The sequence below is a fragment of the Schistocerca piceifrons genome, chromosome 6 (assembly GCF_021461385.2).
Source record: "Schistocerca piceifrons isolate TAMUIC-IGC-003096 chromosome 6, iqSchPice1.1, whole genome shotgun sequence".
Classification (NCBI taxonomy): Eukaryota; Metazoa; Arthropoda; class Insecta; order Orthoptera; family Acrididae; genus Schistocerca; species Schistocerca piceifrons.
In genome coordinates, this window is record NC_060143.1 from 396609211 (window position 1) to 396626485 (window position 17275).

At 44.3% G+C, this 17275-nt stretch overlaps 1 protein-coding gene across 1 annotated transcript in view; it reads right to left on the bottom strand.

Moving 5' to 3' along the window:
- The window catches only part of LOC124803340 (neural-cadherin-like), a 196133-nt gene that overhangs the window by 156904 nt on the left and 21954 nt on the right, over positions 1-17275 (bottom strand). The window lies entirely within an intron of this gene.

Genomic DNA, 17275 nt, shown 5'->3' on the forward strand with positions numbered 1-17275 from the left:
CTTTCATTTACCTTCTATACTATACTGTAGTATTATTTCTTTTTATATATGTTCTAAGTTTTATCGAGCTATTTTGCTTGGCAATGACACATCATGAGAAAGTTACTTTCATTCTTATGTTCTGCACAGCAATATTGTCGTAGCGCGCACGGCCACACATGGTCACACTATGATATCATTATCCACCAATCAGGGATCGCCAACGGCCGCCAATCATCACTCCGGAATCAGCGGAGGAAGACTGGAGCCGCCGTGTTAAATAGCCGGAAGAAAGAGAAGCAGGCGTCTTTCGAGCCACCGCGGACTGCCGCCCGGAAGAGACCGCGACGCAGCTGAACGTCCAGGTGCCTCGTCTTCGCTACGCAGGCCATCGACCCCGGACTCTGCACCCGTCTACATCCTCGGCATCCGCCCGAAAGCGTCGAGAGAAAACCCGACAAACGAACGTAAATTCAGTTCTGTTGCTAAGGTTTCAATTCAATAAGGTGGCATAATTATTTGGCTTGTCGTAAAATTATGGTAGGGGAAGAAGCCTTTTGTTTTTTGGAAGGAAGTTCATCTTTTTGTAAAATAAATCGGTGGCCTTGTAGTTATTTCTATTTCTGTCGGTGACTCTCGATCCAAGCTAACATGCTGCGTCCTCCCTGACAAGTATCCCCAACCCAGTCACAAACTTCGCTCGGTACGTCACATGCTCGTACGTCCTATAATAACAATGTTTGCGGCACTGAGTCAAATGCTTTTCTGAAGTCAAGAAGTGAACACTGCTTCTACCTGACGGCCATGATACGTGGCAGTCACGAGATAATGCAAGAAAAGTGTAATTTGGGTTTTCGATATCCATACGGGTTGGCATGAAGGAAGTAATTTTGTTCGAGATATCTCACTACATTTGAACTCCTGTGCTTTCTTCTATCAACTGACGCCGGTTTTTTATTCTAGGGATCTACAGTAGGCTATGGTTAAAAGCGAGGCTAACGCAGCTACAAATTCCTTATAGAATCTGATAGGCATTCCATCAGACCCTGGAACTAGTTCACTTTTAACGATTTCAGCTGTATCTCAATGCCACTGACACTAATATCAATCTGACTCAATTTACAGTGATAAGAAAAATAACTTGGGGCAATGCACCTGGATTATCATTTGTAATCGAACATTGTAGATGCCAATAAGAGCCTTTACATATGCCTAAAATTTCTTCCGGTTTCCTGAATGATTTTTTTGACAGCTAGTATAGTTGTTGAAGGCTTCACGTGTGGTCTTCTAGGCAGCCAAATAAATTACATTCAGCTTTTCACTATCTATAGCCCTATGCTTTGTTTCACACCCATTACACAATAGTCTGTGTTTCTGTAAATGTTTCTTTACCGTGAGTGTATATCATGGGGAATTCCTGCCATCATAAAGTTTTTTGCTAAGTCCATACCTATCCAGCTCACGACCAACTATTCTTTTAAACTTGAGCTATCATTTTTCTGCAGCTTCTGGCTCAAATGGTTCAAATGGCTCTGAGCACTATGGGACGCAACATCTTAGGTCATAAGTCCCCTAGAACTTAGAACTACTTAAACTTAACTAACCTAAGGACATCACACACACCCATGCCCGAGGCAGGATTCGAACCTGCGACCGTAGCAGTTCCGCGGTTCCGGACTGCAGCGCCAGAACCGCTAGACCACCGCGGCCGGCTGCAGCTTCTGTTCAGAGCTAAATATTTCTAGTTCCTCAATGATAAATGACACTACTGTCTCCGTATATAGTTTGCTGAGCATGTGAGTCTACCTATTTGCCTATTCGTCTTATTCGCCCTTTGTACTTTGATTGCCATTGGTGCTACAACTGTCTGTTCGTCACCGATAACAGTGTCAATGTGAACATTCTTAAAGAGTCAGTCTTATTTGTTGCCATTAGATCCAATCCCGTATTTCCATCAAGAGTGGGGCTCCAAACTATCTGTTCGAGGAAGTTTTCAGAGAAGGCATTTAGTACTATTTCCCAAGGCGTCTTGGTATACACTCTGCTAACAAAACGGTAGTCATTCCAGTTAACTGTTGGATGATTAAAGCCTCTTCTGGTGATTAGAGAACTTACATACTAGCAAAGTGAGGTTTTGTCTTAAGTTAATGCACAATCCTGATGTTGAGAGTCTTGAGCAACAGATCTCGCATACAGCTGCAATTTGTATTTCAGTGGATATACAGGGTGTACATAAAGTCCGAGAACACTTTCAATTATTTATTGCACAAGAAGCAAACATTGTACAGGTATCATACATATGTCATTTAGAAGAGAAACCCTGAAAGTTTTTTTTTATGTATACCGCCACAGTGTAGTTTGGTAATTTGCAGATAGTCAGCGCTAGTCGCAAACATGGCGAGTTCAGGTGCGGAGCGAGCTTTCTGTGTGTTGGAGTTCGACAAAAACAAATGTGCTACAGCTGTTCAACGCATGTTTAGAACTAAGTACGGTAAGAAACCGCCAACAAGGAAGGCCATTTACCACTGGCACAACAAATTCGTTATGATGGGTTGATTGGGCCCGGAAAAGGGAAGCGGACGTCCGAGTGTGAGTGAATGTGGAGCGCGTACGAGACACATTCAAACGGAGTCCAAAGAAATCGGTGCATCGTGAATCCCGTGAACTCAAAATGGCTCCAATGACAGTGCGCAAAGTCCTGCGACAGAAGCTGTCTATGAAACCATTCGAATTTAGGCTAACACAGAAGCTCAATGACGACGATGAAGACAAGCGTTTTGACCCTTCAGGTCACGAGATCTCACCCTATGTGACTTTTTTCTGTGAGGACACATTAAAGATCTGCTGTATGTACTGCCTCTACCACGTGATGTAGCGGAGCTGCGGAAGGGAATACGGGAAGCGACTGCCACTGTCGACGTCTGCCAGGTCACTCACGGTTCGCATATCGAATGTTTGTAAAAATAACTTTCAGACTTTGTCTTCAAAATACAATATGTATGCTATCTGTACAATGTTTAGTTCCTACGCAATAAATAATTGAAAGTGTTCCCGAACTTTATATACACCCTGTATATGTCTCAGAGGTCTGATTTTCTTGTCTACTGCGACAAATGCACCACCTCCATTTCGGCACTTGTTTGCAAATACTTCTGCAGTTAGCCAGTAGGATTTTAATAGTCTCAACGGTGGTGTGTGTGTGTGGGGGGGGGGGGGGGGGGATTTATTGGTATTTTTACTGACCCGCATCTCCTAAAGCTATCGTTATACGAAATAGATTTAGTCGCCTAGTCTAAAAAACCCTGTGTGTACCCCACACACGGTCAGCTACTTGGATATAAGTCACTGGAGTGTAGTGTACACATTTAGTGGGGCTCTATAATTCTCAACCTATGGCGCAAGTCTAGGAAGTCACAGTGTAGTTTGTCACATAATCTTTGAAGTCTCTGATCCAAGCCTTCGTTTCAGAATCAGATGGCCACAGACAGTTCTGGAGACGATGTTGCAGATTATAACCTTCATGGTAACTCCATGAGTGAGGCTGGTCTTCTCAACCTTCTCCTTCAGTCGCTGGAAGGCTCTGTCTATCATCTCGAATCCCAGATGACAGGCATCATTCATCCCAATGTACGCCAAAATAGGCAGCTCGTTGTACCCTGTTACCTCAACGGCTGGCGGAACAGCCAATTGAACATCTTAAAGTAATAGCGCATAATATGATACACAGTATATTTCTCAATAGGTGAAGTGAGTATCATTGATTCAGGTCTAATTTCGGAGGAAGACAGCGCCGCGAACTTGTTGCTGAAGGGGATGGATGTGATACCATAAGTTCTCCCTTGTCCCTGCCTCCTCTGTACAGAATGCCTGGATCCGTCACTGAAATGCCACTCACAGGCAAGTGGACGAGAAATGATACATCGTGTACTTCCTGCAGAAGAGACAGCATCTACAGAAGATGGTAGCAATAGAGGTGCCTTTAGTCTCGCTGGTACATGACTCTCACTGACCCTCCTAACAGCAGTAGCTTCCAATCACTTGACAGTAGCAAGGGCGATTTCCAGCTGCTAATGAATATCAACTAAGTCAGCTCGTGCCCGAGAACAACACATATAGTGGGACTGCATTGTGGCTCGTGTAATACTTCACCGACCAGTGAAAAAATAACTTTAAACTACGCTTTCTGATTCTCTTTTAAATAATGGGTCTGATATATTACAAGTAGTACAAGTTGCCTTTAAGAGCTAAAGCGATTATTGGCCAAAAAGAGACATCTATCACGACGACAGAAAAACTTAAGACAAAATTTATTGATTCCTTGGTCACTAACAAACTGGAAAGCAACGTTAATTTACGATAAATACAGACAATGTACTCTCCTTTTACAAGAGAATACCGAGTGTAACATGATATATTAATTATATGCTATGACACAATAAATCACAAACGTCAATTTACTACGAAATATGTTATGCGCGACCCTCGTACCATTCGAAAATACTCAAAAATATGCTTTTATTTATGTTCATATGCACTGAAATTTATGGTGACTATAATTTTTAACGAGGAAACTGTATGAAGCATAAACATTCACAAGCGTCAAAAAATTCTGAAAAATATACGTTTTATCCACACACGTCCACAATGAAACGAGGGTACTGTTTCTTAAAATTTCTAAAAAAAAAAAAAACACGGGAACAGTTTCCAATTGAAGACATAGTACGAATTTTTCTTGGCATTAATACTCAATCTGTCATGATATAAACAAGTCATATCACAGAAAGACCTGGAGAAGGCGAAATGAACATTAAAATGTTGTTACTGTATCTAGAATTTCGAAACGGACCTATCTGGCACACGCGGAATCACACGAATAAAAACTAGGAACCGGCTTATACAAGAGGAACGATCAGTAAGTAGCGCAACACCTTTTTTTTCTTGGTCAATTCCGGTTAAAAAAACATGGAATTTGTTTTGGGACATCGTGAAATATTCCTGTATCAGCCCCTATGGTTTCATGAAGTTTCGACACGTGGCGGCGCTATACGCAGCCTCCAGAACGGCGTCAGTAACGGAGATGCGTCCATGGCAGAGTGTTGTCACTGAGTTTCTTTTGGCGGAAAAACGAAGCATCGCAGATACATATATTGTTGAAGACCTATGGGACCAAACTGCTGAGGTCATCGGTACCTAAGCTTACACACTACTTAATCTAACTTAAATTAACTTATGCTAAGGACAACACACACACACACACACACACACACACACACACACACACACACAGACACCCATGCCCGATGGAGGACTCGAACCTCCGACGGGGGGAGTCGCGCGATCCGTGACAAGGCGCCCTAGACTCCACGGCTACCCCACGCGGCGCATATATTCATAGGCACTTTCAGAACGTCTGCGGTCACCTGCCAGTGTACAAAAGCATGTTGAGTCGTTGGGCACCTGTCATCACAACAAGGTCACGCAAATCCATCCGACCTCCCGGCCGTCTGCACACAGCTGTGATCACTACAATGCTGGGACGAGCGGTTAAAGGCGCTACAGTCTGGAACCGCACGACCGTTACGATCGCAGGTTCGAATCCTGTCTCGGGCATGGATGGTGTGATGTCCTTAGGTTAGTTAGGTTTAAGTAGTTCTAAGTTCTAGGGGACTGATGACCACAGCAGTTAAGTCCCATAGTGCTCAGAGCCATTTGAACCATTTTTTGAACTACAATGCTGGAACGTGCGGACACTCTCATTCGAGACGATCGACGGATCACACACAAACAACTCGCTGGAAGTCTCTGTTGGCAATGCTGAGACACTTGTCCACCAGTTGTGGTACTCAAAGGCGCGTGGCCGCTTTATTCAAAATGGTTCAAATGGCTCTGAGCACTATGGGACTTAACATCTGAGGCCATCAGTCCCCTAGAACTTAGAACAACTTAAACCTAACTAACCTAAGGACATCACACACATCCATGCCCGAGGCAGGATTCGAACCTGCGAACGTAGCGGTCGCGCGGTTCCAGACTGAAGCGCCTAGAACCTGCTCGGCCACACCGGCCGGCTGCCGCTGGGTTCCTCGCCGCCTAACAGAAGACCATAAAGAGCAACGAAGGACCGTCTGTCCGGAATTCCTTGCGTGTTCCGAGGCAGATCGAGACAGTTTTTTTTTTTGGTCGAACATCGTTACAAACGATGAAATATCGGTTTATCACTTCGGACCGGAAACAAAACGGCAATACATGTAATGGCGCAGCCACACCACGCTCCTCCGTAGAAAAAGTACAAAGCTGCACCCTTCGCCGGTAAAATCATGGCCACGATCTTCTGGGTCTCTAAGGGGTTATTCTGTTTGATGTCCTCCCTCTTGGTGAACTTTGAAGTGTATCCCACTTCCCTCAGGAAATTGAGAAAACGACTTCAGCTTGTTCATCACCACAAAAATGCAAACTTCTCCTTCTCTATGACAATGCGAAGCTTCGCATAAGCCTGGGGAGCTCCAAAAACTTTATTTGAATCTTCTTTCTCATCCACATTACAGCCAAGATCTCGCACCTTCCGACGTCCGTCTGTTTGGCCCAATGAAGGATGCACTCCGCAGGAAGAAGTACGTGGAAGATGCAGCAAGATGCCGGTTCCGTCGTCTAGTAGAATGGTACCCTGCAGTCATGCTGGCCCTTTCAGTAAGGCGGCTTAAGGCTGTCGCATTGAACAGAGGGTATGTTGAAAAATGGGATTTGGCAGCCGAAAAAGTGAAATATGATGTGGTTTAGTGGAATCCTGAATAAAATCGACGTACTTTCAGAAAAGAGTTACATTATTTACTGAACGCCCCTCGTATTTAAACAAAGCTGCGAAATGAACGGATTATTTGCTCAACTGATTTTGTGTCACCCTCTACACTAGTGCGCCAAAGATGGGCATTTCAGTATGAGTTTTCACAGTCAAATTCGCAAAAATGGTGTAGCGTCGGTAAGGCATGGCATCCGCTTGAGTGTAGGAGGGCTAAAAATAACAAGTTGAAATACTAGCGAACAGTGGTCAAGAGTTTTTACCTTATCGTCACATCCTTGTCTATCAAATAGCAAGTGCACTTGCAGTTTCAAGCAATCATAAATAAAGTACCATATGGTTCTATTTTGTTTCCATTGTTTCTAATTAATGATACCCTGCATGCATTCTGGAAAGAAAACAAAACCGTACTTGTGTACCATTTTATTTTGTAGATGATGCAAGTATAGGAAAAAAATAGTAACAGTTCTTTTACTGAAAAGCAATCAAGTGAAAGTTTTTAAAATATTATCTGATTGCTCAAGAAAACTGAATTTTCATTAAGTTTTGACAAGACTGAGTGGTTGGAGCAAGAAATCACAATAGCTAGCTGTTGTTTGATTGAAACTCAGTACAATTTGACATTTTCGAGAGCAGTGCAAGTCACATTACTTATCTATTTCAGCAATGAAACAGAAGTAGATGGTGTTCTGGTTTTAAGACTACGGAGAGATTAAACCATAACTGGAAAGCACAAACCCTAAAATTAATGAAGCTTGATAATGTAATTACATTTACAGCACGTATGATTACAATTATGGTTCATTTAAAAATGATGAAATTGGTTTATTGAAATTATTTTATTGTATTTATTTACATTGAATAATGATTTACATCATAATTTTTAGAGCATCATCAACTCAATGGTAATATTTTCACAATACAGAAGATTGTAGAAGACTGTTGTAAGTGTTATATCTGGTGGTATCTCTAGAACATTCCACTAAGATATCTTGAAAAATGCCAAACAACATCAGTTATTTTTGTTGGATGGCGTCACAGGTATCCCTACCCATTTTCATCCTTTGTCAGGTCACCTCATTCTTATATATCCTAGTACAGTTTGGGCTTCGTCTTACGTAATCCATCTCAGTGGCAAGATTTTTTTTCCCTAACGTCCCAGGGTTCCACTCCATACAGAATTACGCTCTGGGCTATAGTCTTATACAGTCTCTTCTTCCTTGTTCTTCTTATCTTTCTGTTCCACAGAACAGAGTTCATTGCCCTTTTTACAGCTCATCCTTTATTAATCCTACTACCAATTTAATCATTGCTTGTGCCCTGCTTATTAAATAATACTTCAAGGTATTTTGTCTTTTCTACACCTACGATAATTTCTCCTTCTACCTCCAAGTTATTCACTTTTTCCGTTCAAACAGCCACGCACTAACACTTCTTCATGTTTGTCTTTAGGCCAGCCTTACTAAAATCCTTTTGAAGATTTCTTGTCATGGAGAACAATCAAGTCAATGCGTGTGTCAACTAGTGAAAAGTTACATAATAATAATATTAATCATGGTCAATGGACAACATATTTTAAAGATTTTTTCTAGGCAAACATAAATCTGAGGTGAGGATCCAACAAGAAGAATTATGGCGTTTAGGTATAAAGGTCCCTTAGCAGGCTGTGAGAAGCTGTAAGGTGATGAATGCAAGAGCAGAGCTGGTGAGGTTTGGGCAACAGAAATTATTGCAAATGCTAAGAAGGTTGTCTGATAGGATATTAAACCGAGATGATGTTCCATTGGAATGAAAAACTTGTCACATAAGACAGGTGTGTAAGAAAGGGCCATGTATGATCAAAATAATTATAGGAGATTGGCAGTCTTTCGTTGGAAAACTCTACTCGAAGTTACTGAAAGATCTGGTAGAGAAAGAAACACGTCATAAGCAGTAAGAAAAACAAGCAGGATTCACAATGAAACTAATAAGCGAGAAACGCCTAAAGGCTGACTGGAGACGCATGTTGCATTGATTGATCTAGGCAAAGACGATAATGTAGCCTCCAATAACGTGTGGAAAAAGTTGAAAGAGGTAGAGCTTGATCAAAGGTAGCTAAAGGGTGATACGAAATTATATGGAAATAAGGCAGTGAAAGTAAGGACTGGGAATCGTTGGACAGAAGAATACGAGGTGAATAAAGTTGTGTGACAGGGATGTGCGCTGTCGCCGACCCCATTTAAGCTGTATCTAGGAGCAATCCTGCAGACTTGACATAGAAAATGCTAGGTTATGGGAGTAACAGTAGAGAGCAGCGAGATATTTAGCTTGTATTTTGCAGATGACCAGATTGTGCTAGCGCTATTACCAATCTTACCTTTTTTAAAAAGTTACAGCAAAGCACAAATATAATGCTGAAAAAAAAGCATCCCCAGAAACAAATACAAGGATTGAAAGTTAGTCATGAAAGCGAAACATATACACTCCTGGAAATTGAAATAAGAACACCGTGAATTCATTGTCCCAGGAAGGGGAAACTTTATTGACACATTCCTGGGGTCAGATACATCACATGATCACACTGACAGAACCACAGGCACATAGACACAGGCAACAGAGCATGCACAATGTCGGCACTAGTACAGTGTATATCCACCTTTCGCAGCAATGCAGGCTGCTATTCTCCCATGGAGACGATCGTAGAGATGCTGGATGTAGTCCTGTGGAACGGCTTGCCATGCCATTTCCACCTGGCGCCTCAGTTGGACCAGCGTTCGTGCTGGACGTGCAGACCGCGTGAGACGACGCTTCATCCAGTCCCAAACATGCTCAATGGGGGACGGATCCGGAGATCTTGCTGGCCAGGGTAGTTCTTACACCTTCTAGAGCACGTTGGGTGGCACTGGATGCATGCGGACGTGCATTGTCCTGTTGGAACAGCAAGTTCCCTTGCCGGTCTAGGAATGGTAGAACGATGGGTTCGATGACGGTTTGGATGTACCGTGCACTATTCAGTGTCCCCTCGACGATCACCAGTGGTGTACGGCCAGTGTAGGAGATCGCTCCCCACACCATGATGCCGGGTGTTGGCCCTGTGTGCCTCGGTCGTATGCAGTCCTAATTGTGGCGCTCACCTGCACGGCGCCAAACACGCATACGACCATCATTGGCACCAAGGCAGAAGCGACTCTCATCGCTGAAGACGACACGTCTCCATTCGTCCCTCCATTCACGCCTGTCGCGACACCACTGGAGGCGGGCTGCACGATGTTGGGGCGTGAGCGGAAGACGGCCTAACGGTGTGCGGGACCGTAGCCCAGCTTCATGGAGACGGTTGCGAATGGTCCTCGCCGATACCCCAGGAGCAACAGTGTCCCTAATTTGCTGGGAAGTGGCGGTGCGGTCGCCTACGGCACTGCGTAGGATCCTACGGTCTTGGCGTGCATCCGTGCGTCGCTGCGGTCCGGTCCCAGGTCGACGGGCACGTGCACCTTCCGCCGACCACTGGCGACAACATCGATGTACTGTGGAGACCTCACGCCCCACGTGTTGAGCAATTCGGCGGTACGTCCACCCGGCCTCCCGCATGCCCACTATACGCCCTCGCTCAAAGTCCGTCAACTGCACATACGGTTCACGTCCACGCTGTCGCGGCATGCTACCAGTGTTAAAGACTGCGATGGAGCTCCGTATGCCACGGCAAACTGGCTGACACTGACGGCGGCGGTGCACAAATGCTGCGCAGCTAGCGCCATTCGACGGCCAACACCGCGGTTCCTGGTGTGTCCGCTGTGCCGTGCGTGTGATCATTGCTTGTACAGCCCTCTCGCAGTGTCCGGAGCAAGTATGGTGGGTCTGACACACCGGTGTCAATGTGTTCTTTTTTCAATTTCCAGGAGTGTACAAGGGTATGAATGTTATAGCATGATTAAATACTATGCTCAGAACTAGCTTACGACTAACCTAACAAGCAAAAACCCAACGATGTACCCAGAGCGTTCCACTTGTAGAGAGGGACGGTGGTGGAGCGCTGCCTTTTCTGAAAAAAAAAAAAATGGAAATGTCGCGTGACTAGGCCCTCCCGTCGGGTAGACCGTTCGCCCGGGTGCAAGTCTTTCGATTTGACGCCACTTCGGCAAATTGCGCGTCGATGGGGATGAAATGATGATGATTATGACAGTACAACACCCAGTCCTTGAGCAGAGAAAATCTCCGACTCAGCCGGGAATCGAACCAGGGCCCTTAGGATTGACCACTCAGCTACCGGAGGCGGACTCTTCTGAAAAGAAGATATATATGCAGCACAGTGCCAACAGTAAAAATTGAACTCAGAAGCTGAAACATTACTTCCGGAAATCATTGGCGTACATTGGGGAACAAAAGCACAAGTGATAAAAACAACAAAAAGGGCAGCTTACTGATCGCTGGCGAATATGCGTCTTCCATCCGGCACAGTTCTGCCCATTCTAGAGCTGATGGTACACAACACTCAACGGAAGGTGCAGGCTTGTCACTGCCTGTTTGAAATCTACCTCCCCCCCCCCCCAACTCCTCCTCCTCACAGACAGTATTCTACCAGTTACCCAGACACTGAAATCAATACAGCTTCCTCAAAGCGGCCGAGGACTATGAAAATCAAACTCAGCCTGAAATGTATACGATGTCAACTTCAAAACACCGTCACTGGATGGTACCGCCAGAGGAGCAAGCTCTTGTGCATCACGAAAGCTCGGAAGCTTGTAAATTCCTTGCTAGACTCCAAACAGGAACTGTAAGAACCAAAGGAAATCTTCTAGGATGAGGCATCCACTACCGACAAACCTGTGCAATTTGTTGAGGTCAAGACAAAATAACACACGTATTCCTCACTTCATTTCCCCATTCAGTACAGCCTCGAGGACTTCATCTTAGCAAATCCTAATGCTACTGACGTCACCCACATCCAGGTTAAACTAGGTTACGCTGACGGAAAAAATCACATCAAAATATAATTAATGCAGATTCAGAAATTTGGGGAAAATCTTTTTCTAGGTAACATATTTAAGTGCTTAACATTGCAAGATCACTGTTTAATGTAAGCGCGAAATAAGCCATTGCAAATGTGAAATGCTGGTACATTAACAACCAGTGTAAACGTCAGAACGTTGCATGCAAGCATACATATTTGCATGCATTGTGTTGCACGGGTGCTGGATGCCAGTTTGTGGGGTGGAGTTTCATGGCTGTTGCACTTGGTCGGTCAATACAGGGACGGTTAATGCTGTTTGTGCATCGCGGGATTAGCCGAGCGATCTCAGGCGCTGCAGTCATGGACTGTGCGGCTGGTCCCGTCGGAGGTTCGAGTCCTCCCTCGGGCATGGGTGTGTGTGTTTGTCCTTAGGATAATTTAGGTTAAGTAGTGTGTAAGCTTAGGGACTGATGACCTTAGCAGTTAAGTCCCATAAGATTTCACACACATTTTTCGAATGCTGCTTGTGTATGATGCTGGAGTTGTCGTCGATGTTCGATATGTGCTCGGTTGGAGATAGATTTGGTGATCAAGCAGGCCAAGACAACTTGTCGACACTCTGTAGAGCATGTCGCTTGCAACAGCGGTGTGTGGGTGAGCGTTATCCTGTCGGAAAACACTTCCTGGAGTGGAGTTGATGAATTGCAGCACAACAGGTCGAATCATCACATTGGCATACAGATTTCCAGTCAGAGCGCGTTGGATAACCGAGAGAGTGCTCCTGCTGTCAGACGATACCGCACTCAGCCTGTAACTCCAGGAGTAGGTCCGGTGTGTCTACTGGCAGACAGGCTGGTTGCAGGCCTTCAACTGGCCTCCTTTTAACCAACAAACGGCTATCACTGGCAACATGGCAGAACCAGATTTCTTCAGAAAATACAACAGACCTCCTCCCCACCCCACAATGAGCTCTCGCTTGATGCCACTGAAGTCAATGCAAATGGTGGTGGTTTGGGGTCAGTGGAATTTCCGCTACAGGGCATCTGGCTCGGAGCTGCCCTTGAAGTAACCGATCTCTAACAGTTCATTGCGTCACGATGGTGCCAACTGCTGTTCCGATTGCTGTTGCAGATGCCGTACGATGCGACAGAGCTATACGTCGAAAATGTCGGTCTTTCTCTCGGTAGCGCCTTCCGAAACCCGGTCTTCTTACGGCCGTACATTCTCGCGACCATCGCTTCCAGCAATCATGTACAGTGACTACATTTCCACCAAATTTTTACAAAGGCACAGACGGTGTTTAGAAAGGATGGACTGCATGCAACCGGTGGTGGTGTGTTTGTCGCTGTTAGTAGTAGTTTATCCTGTAGTGAAGTAGAAGTGGATAGTTCCTGTAAATTATTATGGGTGGAGGTTACACTCAACAACCGAACTAGGTTAATAATTGGCTCCATTTACCGACCTCCCGACTCAGCAGCATTAGTGGCAGAACAACTGAGAGAAAATCTGGAATACATTTCACATAAATTTTCTCAGCATTTTATAGTCTTAGGCGAAGATTTCAATTTACCAGATATACAGGGTGTTACAAAAAGGTACGGCCAAACTTTCAGGAAACATTCCTCACACACGAAGAAAGAAAATATGTTATGTGGACATGTGTCCGGAAACGCTTACTTTCCATGTTAGAGCTCATTTTATTACTTCTCTTCAAATTACATTAATCATGGAACGTACCAGCGTGACTTCAAACACTTTGTTACAGGAAATGTTCAAATGTCCTCCGCTAGCGAGGATCCATGCATCCACCCTCCGTCGCATGGAATCCCTGACGCGCTGATGCAGCCCTGGAGAATGGCGTATTGTATCACAGCCGTCCACAATACGAACACGAAGAGTCTCTACATTTGGTACCGGGGTTGCGTAGACAAGAGTTTTCAAATGCCCCCATAAATGAAAGTCAAGAGGGTTGAGGTCAGGAGAGCGTGGAGGCCATGGGATTGGTCAGCCTCTACCAATCCATCGGTCACCGAATCTGTTCTTGAGAAGCATACGAACACTTCGACTGAAATGTGCAGGAGCTCCATCGTGCATGAACCACATGTTGTGTCGTACTTGTAAAGGAACATGTTCTAGCAGCACAGGTAGAGTATCCCGTATGAAATCATGATAACGTGCTCCATTGAGCGTAGGTGGAAGAACATACTGACTAAACTAAAATGAGCTCTAACATGGAAATTAAGCGTTTCCGGACACTTGTCCACATAACATCTTTTCTTTGTTTGTGTGTGAGGAATGTTTCCTGAAAGTTTGGCCGTACCTTTTTGTAACACCCTGTAGACTGGGACACTCAGATGTTTAGGACGGGTGGTACGGACAGAGCATCGAGCGACATTGTACTGAGTGCACTATCCGAAAATTACCTCGAGCAATTAAACAGAGAACCGACTCGTGGAGATAACATCTTGGACCTACTGATAACAAACAGACCCGAACTTTTCGACTCTGTAAGCGCAGAACAGGGAATCAGTGATCATAAGGCCGTTGCAGCTTCTCTGAGTATGGAAGTAAATAGGAATGTAAAAAAAAGGGAGGAAGGTTTATCTGTTTATCAAGAGTAATAGAAGGCAGATTTCAGACTACCTAACAGATCAAAACGAAAATTTCTGTTCCGACACTGACAATGTTGAGTGTTTATGGAAAAAGTTCAAGGCAATCGTAAAATGCGTTTTAGACAGGTACGTGCCGAGTAAAGCTGTGAGGGACGGGAAAAAAAAAACTCACCGTGGTTCAACAACAAAGTTAGGAAACTACTGCAAAAGCAAAGACATCTTCACTGCAAGTTTAAACGTAGCCAAAACCTCTCAGACAAACAGAAGCTAAACGATGTCAAAGTTAGCGTAAGGAGGGCTATGCGTGAAACATTCAGTGAATTCGAAAGTAAAATTCTATGTACCGATTTGATAGAAAATCCTAGGAAGTTCTGGTCTTACGTTAAATCAGTAAGTGGCTCGAAACAGCATATCCAGACACTCTGGGATGATGACGGCATTGAAACAGAGGATGACACGCGTAAAGCTGAAATACTAAACACCATTTTCCAAAGCTGTTTCGCAGAGGAAGACCGCACTGCAGTTCCTTCTCTAAATCCTCGCTCAAACGAAAAAATGGCTGAGATCGAAATAAGTGTCCAAGGAATAGAAAAGTAACTGAAATCACTCAACAGAGGAAAGTCCACTGGACCTGACGGGATACCAATGCGATTCTATACAGAGTACGCGAAAGAACTTGCCCGTGTACCGCAAGTCTCTAGAGGAACGGAAGGTTCCAAATGATTGGAAAAGAGCACAGGTAGTCCCAGTCTTCAAGAAGGATCGTCGAACAGATGCGCAGAACTATATCTCTGACGTCGATCTGTTGTAGAATTTTAGAACATGTTTTTTGCTCGCGTATCATGTCGTTTCTGGAAACCTAGAATCTACTCTGTAGGAATCAACATGGATTCTGGAAACAGCGATCGTGTGAGACCCAACTCGCTTTATTTGTTCACGACACCTAGACAATATTAGATACAGGCTCCCAAGTAGATGCCATTTTCCTTGACTTTCGGAAGACGTTCGATACAGTTCCGCACTGTCGCCTGATAAACAAAGTAAGAGCCTACGGAATATCAGACCAGCTGTGTGCCTGGATTGAAGAGTTTTTAGCAAACAGAACACAGCATTTTGTTATCAATGGAGAGACGTCTACAGACGTTAAAGTAACTTCTGGCGTGCCACAGGGGAGTGTTATGGGACCATTGCTTTTCACAATATATGTATAAATGACCTAGTAGATAGTGTCGGAAGTCCCATGCGGCTTTTCGCGGATGATGCTGTAGTAATCAGAGATGTTGGAGCATTAGAAAATTGCAGCGAAATGCAGGAAGATCTGCAGCGGATAGGCGCTTGGTGCAGGGAGTGGCAACTGACCCTTAACATAGACAAATGTAATGTATTGCAATTACATAGAAAGAAGGATCCTTTGTTGTATGATTATATGATAGCGGATCAAGCACTGGCAGCAGTTACTTCTGTAAAATATCTGGGAGTGTGCGAGCGGAATGATTTGAAGTGGAATGATCATATAAAATTAATTGTTGATAAGGCTGGTGCCAGGTTGGGATTCATTGGAAGAGTCCTTAAAAAATGTAGTCCATCAACAAAGGAGGTAGCTTACAAAACACTCGTTCGACCTACACTTGAGTATTGCTCATCAGTGTGGGATCCGTACCAGGTCGGGTTGACAGAGGAGATAGAGAAGATCCAAAGAAGAGCGGCGCGTTTCGTCACAGGGTTATTTGGTAAGCGCGATATCGTTACGGAGATGTTTAGCAAACTCAAGTGGCAGACTCTGCAATAGAGGCGCTCTGCATCGCGGTGTAGCTTGCTGTCCAGGTTTCGAGAGGGTGCGTTTCTTGATGAGGTATCGAATATATTGCTTCCCCCTACGTATACCTCCCGTGGAGATCACGAATGTTAAATTAGAGAGATTCGAGCGCACACGGAGGCTTTCCGGCAGTCGTTCTTCCCGCGAACTATACGCGACTGGAACAGGAAAGGGAGGTAATGACAGTGGCACGTAAAGTGCCCTCCGCCACACACCGTTGGGTGGCTTGCGGAGTATAAATGTAGATGTAGATGAAGTCATTCTGCAATATCGCAGGAGGAATATCCAGCTTCTCGTAGCCCTATTACACGACTTCGCTCGAACTCAGAGAGGTGTTGATAATGGCGTCTTTGTCTCCTTAAAGCGATTCTTTACTAACACCAGCTCACCATGTCCAATCTCAAAAGTAACTAATGATCCCGACCGTAATCACGTGAATTTAAGGCAAACCTGATTTGCATTGCCGCAGTGGAGACGAAACCTTGGTAAAAATTTTCATTTGTCGATTCAGTCTGCATATATACATCATAGATGCTTGAAATTGGAAAGGTCTCTGGAACGATGTAATTTCATTTGATTAAAGTACCTATGCCTGAGCTTCAAGCAGGGTCCCCCCTTTCGTTAGACGCTGAAGTGCTATTCCAATACCGTTGGAGAACTTATGTAATGATGTTGAAGTTCAGGAGGAATGCCAAGTGGGATGAGGCATGAATGGGAATTTGGACAGAGAGAGATGTGCCAAGGTAGTTAGTGCAGTTCTGCAAATTTGCTGTGCCAGGTTTGCGTAGTGGTTAAAGCATATGGGTAGTGAGCAGGAGACCTGGGTTCGAATCCCAACCTTGGTACAAATTATCATTCATCGTTCAGTCTACATATATAAACTATGTTAAATAATCAACTGCGTTTTGTATATATCTACTATTAGTTTCCCATTGTTTTCTATGTTACAGTTTCTGTACGTGTACTTGTCTGCTCTATTCTCGTAACTTGTACTTAGTTTTCTTTTTTTGTTTTTATTGTTTTTGTTTTTGTTTGTAATCTATACCTGTGGCACGAGCAAAAAGAAAAATCATGAGAGTAGTAGGGACAGCTTTTTGTTGGGAAATTTTGTAGATGCCTTTGAATGATATGTTCACAGGGACCTT